This window comes from Tenrec ecaudatus, chromosome 6 (genome assembly GCF_050624435.1).
Source record: "Tenrec ecaudatus isolate mTenEca1 chromosome 6, mTenEca1.hap1, whole genome shotgun sequence".
NCBI classification, from domain to species: domain Eukaryota; kingdom Metazoa; phylum Chordata; class Mammalia; order Afrosoricida; family Tenrecidae; genus Tenrec; species Tenrec ecaudatus.
The window spans coordinates 110,931-122,500 of NC_134535.1; the positions used below are offsets into that span (position 1 = coordinate 110,931).

The following is an 11,570-nucleotide window of genomic DNA, read 5'->3' on the forward strand; positions in this document are numbered from 1 at the left end:
TGAACCTGCTAGTGCCCAGCCTCTCTGTCCCATGTGGACACTGGGTACCTGGCTTCTCTAGATCCCAGGTGGGCCCCCTGGTGCCCAACCTCTCTCTTTCAGGTAGACCCCCTGGTGCCCAGCTTCTTTCCTAGGTGAATCCCTGAGTGCCCAGCTCACTGGTGCCCAGCTTCTCTGTCCCTGGTGGACACTAGGTGCCTAGCTTCTCTGGACCCCAGGTGGGCCCCGTGGTGCCCAGCCTCTGTCCTAGGTGAATCCCCTAGTACCTAGCCTCTCTGTCCCAGGTGGGAACAGGGTGCCTGGTGTTTCAGGATCCCAAGTGGGCCCCTGGTTCCCAGCCTCTATACCCCAGGTCGGCTCCATGGTGCCCAGGTTCTCTGTCCCAGGTGGGCCCCCTGGTGCCCAGGTTCTGTCCCTCGTTGGCCCCCTGGTGCCGGGCCTCTCTGCCCCAGGTGGGCCACCTGGTGCCCGTCTTTGTTGTCCCAGGTGGCGCCCCCCTTATGCCCAGTCTCTGCCCCAAATGGTGCCTGGGTACTCCTCTGGGAATCCCAGCTGAGCCCCCTCACTCACTGCCCGGCCGGCCTCCAAGGGGCTGTTCTCAGCTCACAAGCCACATCCACCAGGGTGGCAGTGAAGGAGACGACAAGCTCATTGGGCAGCTGGGAGGGGAAGCCGATGGTGTCCACGTACAGTACAATCAGGTGCGAGGGCAGGGAGCCCGTGTAGGCCTTCGTGTCCAGGGTGGCAAACAGCTGGTCCTAAGGCTGTGCAGCTGTGTCTCCTGTCAAGGCCTGGATCAGGCTGGTTTTCACTGGAGGAGCGACATGGCAGAGGACATATGTGCAGAGCTTAGCCCAAGAAGCTAGCCCCCATCTCCGCTGGTGCAGTGGGCTATTGTGGCTGAGCCTGGGACACCCCACACATGCAGTTGTCAGGGCCTCAACCCTTCTCCCTGCACGTCCCCGGAAGCAAAGCTGGCGGACCATTCTTCGAGCTGGCTCCAAAAGTAACAGTCTCTCTTCCCCACTGGCAATGGCTGGACAAAGATTCAGGGAGAACATGCCAGCAGCGGAAAATCCCCGGGAACTGTGGCCACAACGCCTTCCAAAAGGGAGTCTCCTCGACCTCTCCTTGAAAAACCCACCACTCTCCTTGCTGTGTGCGACTTCCCTGGGCTACCTGCTAGACCAAGGAACCTCGTCTGGGAGCTTCTTTTCTAATAGAGTTCTGACAGCCTCTTAAATTTTTCTGTTTGTCCTCGTGCCTCCGTTTGTCCTTCTTACAAATCTGCCCTGTCCTAGAGGGTACAGGCTGCTGTGAGCCAGCACCGGTGCCATGGCGACAAAGGGTTTGGCTTTTGTAGTTGGAACTTGCTCCCAAAATACCCCAGCGAGATCGAAGTCACTGTGGTATCTGCAAACCAATAACCAACCTGCTCACAGGTTCCATCCAATCTACAGCAATCCCATGCAAGCCTCTAACCCTGTCCACGGGGTCTGTCTGACCCAGACTGACCCCATGCAGGCCTCTAACCCTGTCCACGGGGTCTGTCAGACTCAGACTGACCCCATGCAGAATTCTAACCCTGTCCACAGGGTCTGTCAGACCCAGACTGACCCCATGCAGGCCTCTAACCCTGTCCACAGAGGCAGTGTGACCCAGACTGATCCCATGCAGGCCTCTAACCCTGTCCACAGAGCCAGTGTGACCCAGACTGATCCCATGCAGGATTCTAACCCTGCCCATGGGGCTAGTCCCACACAGACTGATCCTATACAGGGCTTCTAAACCTGTCACTGTTCACAGAAGCAGAGAGCCTCATCTTCCTCCGGAGAAAAGGCTGGTGGGTTTGAACTGCTGCCCCTGTAATGGGAAGCCCTGCACTGACCTCACACCACCACCAGGGACCCTCCTGAAATGGACACAGGAACAAAACCCCCATGGCCAGCGAGTCCATTACGACTGTGACCCCGACGATCAGGGTAGAACCGCCCTGTGGGTTTCCGAGACTGTCAGTCTTCATGGAAGCAGACGGCACAGCTCCTTCAGAGGCTGGTGGTTTGAAGCACTGACGTGATGGTGAGGGGTCCACAGCGACCCACTGGCTACTGAGGAGTTTCGTGGCAGCTGACGGGTGTGGAGGCCTCCTGGTGCCACAGACAATCCATGTACCCAGTGTGGCAATTGCTGTCCCGGAGGAGGCTGGCCCAGCCCAGGGTGACATCACCCCACCGACAGGCTCCCAGCCTGCACTGTCCCGGGCAAGGTCAATCAGCTGGCTCAGGCCAACAGGATGGTCAGGGGCTGATGTGTGCACGTAGTGGTCAGCCTTGCTTCCCAGTCCGTCTCAGTTGGGACGCCCCACAGAAGCAGAGCAATCTGACAGGTAGGTGGGGACTGCTTGTGAGGTGCCCTGTCGGGGTATGGTTCCCAAGGGCGCTTGGAAGCGGATGGTCCTAGCACTAACTCACCAAGGCCTGAGGAATCACCACAGTGGGGATGACCCGTCCTGACCACTGACTGCAGTTGCTGTGGACTACAGGTCACTCCTCACCAGTCTGTGTGCCCATGTCCCCTCATCGGTGTGTGCCCACATCACCTCATCAGTCTCTGTACCCACATCACGTCCTTGTTAGTCTGCGTGCCCACATCACATACTCATCAGTCTCTGTGCCCACGTCCACTCCTCATCACAGTCTGCGTGCCCATGCTTACTCATTACATTCTGTACCCACATCACCTCTCAGTTTGTGTGCCCATGTCCTCATCAGTCTGTGTGTCCACATCACCTCCTGATCAGTGTGTGTGCCCACATCACCTGATCACAGTCTGTGTGCCCATGTCTACTCATCACAGTGTGTGCCCATATCACCTCCTGATCAGTCTGTGTGTCCACAACCCCTCATCAGTCTCTGTGCCCACATCCCATCAGTCTCTGTGCCCACATCACCTCACCAGTCTGTGCCCATATCCCTTCATCATCACAGTCTGTGTGCCCATGTCCTCTCCTCACCACTGTGTGTCCACATCCCCTCCTCACCACAATCTGTGTGCCCACGTCACCTCGAGATCATAGTCTGTGTGCTCACATCACCTCAAGATCAGTCTGTGTGCTCACATCTCCTCATTACCGTCTGTGTGCCCATGTCGACCCCTCAGTCTTTATTCCCCCACATCAACCCCCGTCTGGGCAGCCCTCCTCATGCACTAGTTCCTCACTACAGTTTGTGTACCCCATGACGGTGACCGTGGGGAGCTCGCGGCCCTGCAGCTGCTGGCATAGCCGTCTCCGTTTGGTGACAAGGTTCTGCAGCGTCTCCTTGATCCGTGCCTCCCTGTCCTTCAGCAGATGCTGCTGCACTTGCAGGAACATCTCCCCTGCAGCTCCCGGTGGAGGGTGGGGTGAGAGTGGCATATGCGCCTGTGTGCATGACATAATCCCGGGGTGGAGAGGAGAATGGGACCCTGGGCCTGCATGAGAGTTGTGAGCATGGAACCTATGGACGACGCCATCCCACGGCGGGGGTGGGGGGAACCATCCAGGGCATGTTCTTTGCCACCAAGTTCACATCACAACAGTGTCCTGAGCTCACCCTGGAGCAGAGGTGCCCATATCCTATAGGAGTGGTTTTCCTTATAACAGAGGAGGTGGGAAACAGAGGGGAGACGGCCACATAGAGATGGAGGCACAGGTTGGAGAGATGTGGACACAAGCTCAGGAATGTCCAGGGGCCCCAGGAGCTGGGGGAGGCCACGAGGAAGGACCCTCCCCTAGAAGCCTCCTGAGGGAGGCCAACCCTGCCCACACATGGACCTCAGACTCCAGGTCACCAGATCTGGGAGACAATGTTGTTACCTCAAGCCTCGGATTTTTGTCCCCTTGCTGTGGCCCTCTGGATGCTCGGGCCCTGAGGTGTGAACATGCCACAGGAACCCCGAGTCACCTGCACACCCACCCTCCTAGGCGTCTCGCAAGGTCCCCCTCCCCAACTCCCAAAGGGCAGGCCATAAGCACACACACCAGAGGCCATGATGTAGCGAGCCCCCACCCTGTCGGTCTACGGGAGATGGGTCCTCCTTCGGGTCGGACCTGGTGCAGAAAGAGGAGGGCATGTTGGCTGCAGAAGTAGGTCATCCCCTCGCCGCCTGTCACATGCTGCCCCATGTCCCCCATGCTGACACTGTCTGCGACGGCATCTACTGGTCAGCCTTCTCGAGGGGTGCACCACAGACAAGGGCACCAGGCCAGGAATCTGCCACCAGCACCCACAGGGTGCTCAGCAGTGAGGGTCAGCAGTCCACCCTAGGGCTTACTGCTGCCCTACACTGTTTTCTACTGTTCATGACACACCACTGCCCCACACTGTCTTCTACTGTCCATGACTCATCACTGCCACACTGTCCTTTAGTGTCCATGATGCTCTGTTGGTTGTGCTGTGTCAGAGTGGGAGGTGACAAACGCTGCCAACATCCGCCTGAGCAGGGGGATCTCAGACTTTTGGGGAAACTAACACTGAGAGAATTATGGCGAGAACTATATTCCCCAATTGTTAACAGAGGGAATCTGGAAATCTAGCATTCCCTGGTAACAAAGCCTCCACCTTGGTGAGTCAGAGCTAAGTCCAAGTACATCATCCTGCTTTAAATATCGTTCCCAGCGATTCCCCCGACCAGCTATGCTGCCTTAAAGTGAGTACAGGGTTGAGTTTAGGTCCCTACAGGAGCAGACACCCTGTTGCTACCTCTTCCTGCCCTGTCACCCAACCCCACTTGCACCTTCCCCCAATGCAGTTCTGAGGTTTCCTCACCTGTGAGTTCACCTGTGACTGTTGATGCCACCCCCCTTGTGACAGTATGTAATGATTGAATATGCATGTCTTTCGGCTACCTGTAAATATTCCAAGATAGTAAAGACAGCCTCACTTCTCTCCCACTTCCACATGGACAACCAAGAGGGGCTGAGGTGAGCATGCTACCATAAAATGTATCTGACTCCTACATTTAACCTCTCTCTTATCGTTCCTATTCTCTGACTTTACTGTAATCTTCATGTGTTATAACCGTACAACTGGGCCTACTGACCCTTTGGTTGTCAGAAGCTGGTTTCCTCTAACAAGAATCTACCTGAGCAGGGGGAATCCCAGTCTACCTGTGCAGGGGGAATCCCAGAATCTACCTAAGCAGGAGGATCTCAGAGTCTACTTAAGCAAGGGGATCACAGCCAGGGTCAGCTGCAGCCAGGCTTCCCTGGGGCAGGCGTAGCAGCTGAGGATGTACAGCACAATGGTGAAGCAGTCAAACACCTGCACGCCCCAGGCCGCCTCCAGCTCCTTCTGCAAGGGCCAAGAGGGGAGCATCTGAGGGCACAGCTGGGCACCGAACAAACCTGAGCATGTGGCAACCACCTGGGCAGATGTGCAGCTGGGTGTTCAGCACACCTGTGCAGGGGGACATGAATGAGGACATGAACACCTGGCCAAGTACACATCTGAGCAGGGAACAACCCTGGAACATGGTACACAACTGAGCAGGCGGCAAACTTGGTCGATGCAAATCTAGGCAGAGAATGCACCTGCACACCTGGGCAGGTATACACACCTGAGTAGGTGACGCACAGGCAGACCACACCCAGGCTGGTGGCCGTGGATAAAGTGGGGCTATCCCTCTGTTTGTCCCTGACTTGATCGTCCTGCTGCAGGCTCTGCCCCCCACCTGTGTCAATGGTCACACCTGGTAGCTGCAGTTGCTCGGCCCGGGTGTGTGAGTGCCTTTTGTCAGGAGGCATCCTCTCCACGTTCAGGAAGACAAACGTGACTTCTGGGGAGCCGCGGAGCTCCTCTAACGGAAAAGGACGTCACAGGAGTCTGGTGCCCTCACACACCTGCCCTAGAAGTCATTCTGAGGACAGTGGGGTGCCTCAGGGGTGCACAGGACAGCCACACAGTGGACAGAGGGGGAGTCTGGGGTCTCCTTGTAGGTGTGTGACCCCCACAGCCCTGTCAGTGCAGGCAGATTATTGGCAGCCTGTCTGACGGGGTCTGGGGAGGGGGGCTATGCCGCAGGTACGATGGTCAAGGGACCCAAGTGTCTGAGGACAGCAGGGGCCCTGGACCCACAGGTGACGAGGGGGCGCCTGCCCAGGGGCAGCGGGTGCATGGCAGCAGGTCCCACCTCCACGTCTGAGGTTCAGGGCTCAAAGTCCTGGGTTTCTGCAGGGACCGCGCTGCAGCCTATGCCAATACTGGAAAGGCTTGCCAGCTGTGGGGTGGACGGAGGCGTCGGGTGGGGGGGCGGGCGGGCAGGTCGGGGAAGAGGGGTCTGCGCAGCCAACCCCCATAGCGCACCTGTCAGCTGCTCCAAGTTGCCTTGGCCAAAGACCAGTCGGCTGTCGGGCGTCTCCGTGGGCACCACCAGGCTCTCCACCATCGACCAGCCGTCTAGCGTGTGCACCAGAGACCGACTCAGCCACGGGCCACTCTGCTGCGGCCCAAGGAAAATACGGGGCGGGGAAAAAACCCGAGGGCAACGCCCCCTCTTGTTGCCACGCCCAGAAACCCCGACCCTCCAAGCCCACGGCATTCGGAGGCAACCCCGCCCCGCCTCCTAACCCCGAGAAGTCTAACCTCGGAGGCCCCACCCTGAGCATTAGGCCCGCCCCCGGGAGCCCGCCCATCCCCTCGGGTCCGCGTTGGCTTCCACGCGACCCACTCACAGTCCGGGTGGAGCAGGGACGCCCGCAAGGCGCCGGCCCGTAGCAGAGGCCCTCAGCTCAACAGCGCCTCTTCCTCGCCCCCCTCCTCCTCTCCTTCCGAAGTCTTCTGGCTCCTCTCCCGGGGCTCCGGAACAACGCATGCAGGAACCACCCACCACCCCTGCGGCCCCCCCCCAGCCCAGAGCCTGGGGACTGAAGGCTGCGGGGCGGGGCGGGGCGGCCGTGAGTCTCGCGAGAGAGCCGGAGCCCACCGCGGAGGGCAGGCCGGAGGGTCATAATTCGCTTCTACAGCCGCCGGGGGCGGGCCTGTGCCGCGTCCCCATTGGCCACACCGGGTCACGTGTTCGCTGAAGCCGAAGTCGAGCCCTATGGCCCTGATCTAGAGGTGGTGGCGGGGGGGAGGGGGCTAGGTCGATGCTGTCTTCCCTAGGAGCCCAGCTTGGGGTTCCCAACTGGGGAGCATCTCAGGATTCTTGGCGGGGCAGCAGTTAAGTGCTCACCCGCTGACTGACGGTCATTTGTTCAAGCCAGCTAACAGTCCCGCTGAAACAAGACCAGGTGATCACCGGCCTTAGACACTCTGTGGGGTCTCTGTGAGTGGGAAAGGACTCGAGGGCACCTGACCATAAAACGACCTGTGTACCCACCGTGGCCCCTTCCAGAGCCCTATTGGCACCGTGGTTAAGCGCTGTAAACGGAAATAAACAGCGGCTTGAACCCAAGGTGGGAGAAAAACACAGGCAGTCTGTTCTCATCAAGATCCTCGAGCCGGTTCGCCTCAGAGCAACCTGATGTACAAAAGCACAAAACACGGTGGGGCTGCACTATCCTCACCAGCGTTAAGTTTGAGTCCATGGCTGTAGCCGCCTGTCTGCCCAGCTCCTTGAGGGCCTTCCTCCTTTTCTCCGCCCCTCCACTTTACCAAGCAGGATGTCCTTCTCTAGGGACTGGTCTCTCCCAACAGCATGTCCAAAGTACGCGAGACCAAGTCTCGCCATCTGATTGGAAGCCTAGGCCACACCGTGAGGCAGTTCTCTGTAACAGGGGCCACTGAGTCGGAATGAACTTGGAAGATCAGCAAGCCTCAGAAACCCATCCTCCCTTCAGGACGCCTGGGAGCCCCGAGGTGGGAGATCTGAGGGCAGCTCAGGAAGAGCTTCCCACCACTGGTGCATAGTGTGGAGTCAGCTTTCCCTTTCATGAGTGCCCCAGCCCGCTTCGAACTCGGCCCCCACAGAATAACTATGTTCCCTTCAAACTCGCCTCTCCATTTGACTAGAGAAACAAGTCCAGTGACACGCATATGTGTGAGACTTTTATATCAAGAACTAATTATACATCAATAAAACATCCCAGCCCAGATCAAGTCCATAAGTCCAATACTAGTGAATAAGTACCTCTTCAGACTCATGCAGCCACATGCAATGATGCAGAATGCAGGAAGATCACAGGCCAGCCAGTACAGAATCTTGTGGATCCAACATCGTTGCACACATCTCCAGGGCTCCCGGGGGTCTTGTGGCTCATCAACAAGAAGGTGGAGGCAGAGATAGAGGGGAAGTTCCCGGGACCCTCCTTATGAGGAGGCCACACCCACAAGGAAGCACCTTCAGGCTGGGATTTGATTGACAGGTGGACTCCACCCCTATCCTTCAAGTTCACAATGAATTCTGTAACGCTCACACCACTCACCAGAATAAAGGTTCATTTGTTTACGCAAATACATAAATAACAGTTTATATTAACACACTGCACTAATCCTGGAGAACAGAGAGACCATCCTTTTTTTTTTTTTTTTAAGCAAAAGTAAGAAGACGTGTAGTGCCTGGCTGATGTGACTGTCATATGGGGTTACCAGAGAAATAGGAGCAATCTGTCTGGTCTTCAGGAACTTCAAATCCCTTAAGGAAAGAGCGTGGTGTGTGTGTGTGTGTGTGTGTGTGTGTGTGTGTGTGTGTGTGTGTGTGTGTACAGTACCAGGACCACCTGGTCAAGTTTCAGGAGTGCCTTGAACCACGCTTTAGTCAATGCAATCGTGCAGCCACAGGAGCAGCAGAGCCACCACCTCTGCCCGCCCCAAACCTACTAACTCACCACCCCTGGGTGCCCTCTGTTTGAAGCAGATCAAGCCCATCAAACAGACAGAAGAATCGCATTTTCTTTGTCACGCTTAGGTTTTATTATTCACTGCCTGCCATCGTATATATGGGGATATGGGGCTGAAGGTTCAAACATACACCCTCCCTTCCCACCCTCCTCTCCCTCCTCAAGCCCTCTTCCTTTGTGAAGAGAGGTGATGGAGGGAGAGAGGGAGAGAGAGACAGAGAAAGAGACAGAAATAGAGACAGACACAGACAGAAACTTCACGCAGGAGGGCCTTCTCCAGGCTCTCAGAGGAAAGGATCGGAGTGATTGAAAGTAGGAGGGGGAGCGGTGCGGTGGTCCACTGGAGGCGCCACAGCGCGCATGCGCGCGTGCCCTAGGGGTAGCCTAGACGGCGGGGACTCCCGGTGGTTCCCCCTAGCGGCTACGAGAAGGACGACAAGATCTCTTCTCCTAGGTTGCTGGTGTACCCAACTCTCGCGTCCAGGGGCGGCCTGGGTTCCCCCCCACCCCACCCCTACACACACACACACACACACACACACACACACACACACACGCTCCTCCATTCTTTCCATCTCCTCTCCCTCTCCTCTCCCCCTCCTCTCCCCCTCCTCTCCCCCTCCTCTCCTCTCTTTTCTCTTCTTTCCAGAGTGACCTGAGCCGACCCAGGGACAGGGAGACAGGCTCGCCCACGCGACTCTTAGTCGGGAGGGAGGGAGAGACCGGATGCACCCGGCTGGCGCGCACGCCTCCGCCAACCCGTAAGGCTGCAGGTATAACCTCGGGCCAACGACCACGAGCTGGCGCTCTGTCACCGCCGGGACGACCCAAGTGACGCCGCCGACGTCCTGGAACTCTGGGGCCTGCGACACAGGCCGCTCCGGTCCCACCGCGTTGGCGACAGAGCTCCGGAGAGAAAGTGAAAATGACCGCTAGGTGGCGGACGACAACCGGCAGGAAGCGCGGCGGGACGAATGTGCGTCGCTAGCCGGCAAGAGCGCGTCGTCGGCCGGACAGTCGCCTAACTTAGACCCGGCCTGCCGCCGCCGCCGCCGCGCTACACACACACACACACACACACACACACACACACACACACACACACACACACGTGTTTGTTTGTTTTTTTAAACGAACAAAAGTACATTCAACATCCTCACAGTACTTTCTACAAAAGGTCCGAGGTCCGAGGAAGTCAGTCCTCACACAAAAGTCCATTGAGCCCTTGGGGAAGTGAGCAGAAAATGAGCCGACATGTGGAAGACCCCTGACGGACAAGAGCAGATCCAAGTCAAATGGAAAGTCATCTCTTCCATCCATCCATCCATCCATTGTGTCAAGCACACTTGCTTTCTGCTTGAGCCCTGGGTATCAGCTCCTCATTTTGCCCCCTCACTCCCTGGTCCCTCTTCCCTCATGAACCCTTGATAATTTATAAATGATTAGTATTTTGTCATCTCTTGCACTGTCCAATGTCTCCCTTCGCCCACTTTTCTGTTGTCCATCCCCTCAGGGAGGAGGTTGTTATGTAGATCCTCGTACATCGGTTCCCCCTTTTCACCCCCACCCTCCCTCCATCCTCCAGTTGTTATCGTCACTGATCCCGAAGTGACCATCTCTCCTGGATTCCCGGAAAGCCATCTGAAAGGAGATTCAGTCGACAATGGTGATTTCATCTGCCTGTAAAAATAGACATACGTCTGGCTCTCGAATGCCTTTAAAAGTGTTTTTAGGGAGTAGGGAGTTATGAGACCGGCTCTTCCGTCTCAAAAGTTTGCCTGCCGGAGAGACACAGGAAAGAAAGTTGTTGTGATTGCAGAATGCTCTGTTGTGTCTAGTCTAGTCTAGTATTGCCACGATTAGAAAATCATCATCATCATCATCAAAGCTACAGGGAAGAAGAGAATGCTGTAGAATCAAATGGGATGACCATTGTCGTCCTATTATTCTGAGCAGGATAGGATGGCGGTATTGTTGGTATGACATGCGGCTGAAATGCAAGTTTAAATGGTTTAAAAGCAAAACAAAACAAAACACCTGATCTTCCCCCTACAACCAACCAACCAACCAACCAAAAAGTTTGGGTAAGAATTGGATTGCATTGCGGGGGTGGCAGGTGATGGGTGGGCATGTGGGTGTTAGGTGGGATAAGGAGAACTCAGGTAGGATAGTCCTCAGTGGCTGCTCTGAATGGAAATCGATCATCACTCCTCAAGGAAGGGCTACCACACACACACACACACACACACACACACACACACCACACACACACACACACACACACACACACACCACACACCACACACACACACACACCACACACACACACACACACCACACACACACACACCACACACCACACACACACACACACCACACACACACGGTGGTCATGCATCATCTCCTGACTGCTTGGGGTCAGTCAGAGGTTCCTGGAGCCACATTGTAAGCTCTTCTTCGGATGGTTTCCCCCACCCCACCCCCTGCAACTGTGATCTCCCTGGTTCTTGGCTGGTTCTTTGACGCATTCACTGTCCCAGCCAAGTCTCTCTCATGGGGTTTCTCCACACTTTTGCGGTGGCTCCTCCGACCAGCTGCTGATTCTTGGCGATGGTCCAACTTCTTGGCTGGGCCCTAATGCCACACGTTATTTCTTCTCTGAAGTGGAGTTTCTTGTGTTTGCTTCTTTGGAGGAGGCTCAACGTCTTGCAAGGAAGAGCAGGTGGCCATTTGCTGGTTCCGGAGCTCTCGT

At 56.4% G+C, this 11,570-nt stretch overlaps 1 pseudogene; it reads right to left on the bottom strand.

Moving 5' to 3' along the window:
• Nucleotides 1–566: 566 nt before the first annotated feature.
• LOC142450603 (putative GTP-binding protein 6) lies at nt 567–6,988 on the bottom strand (annotated as a pseudogene).
• Nucleotides 6,989–11,570: the final 4,582 nt, after the last annotated feature.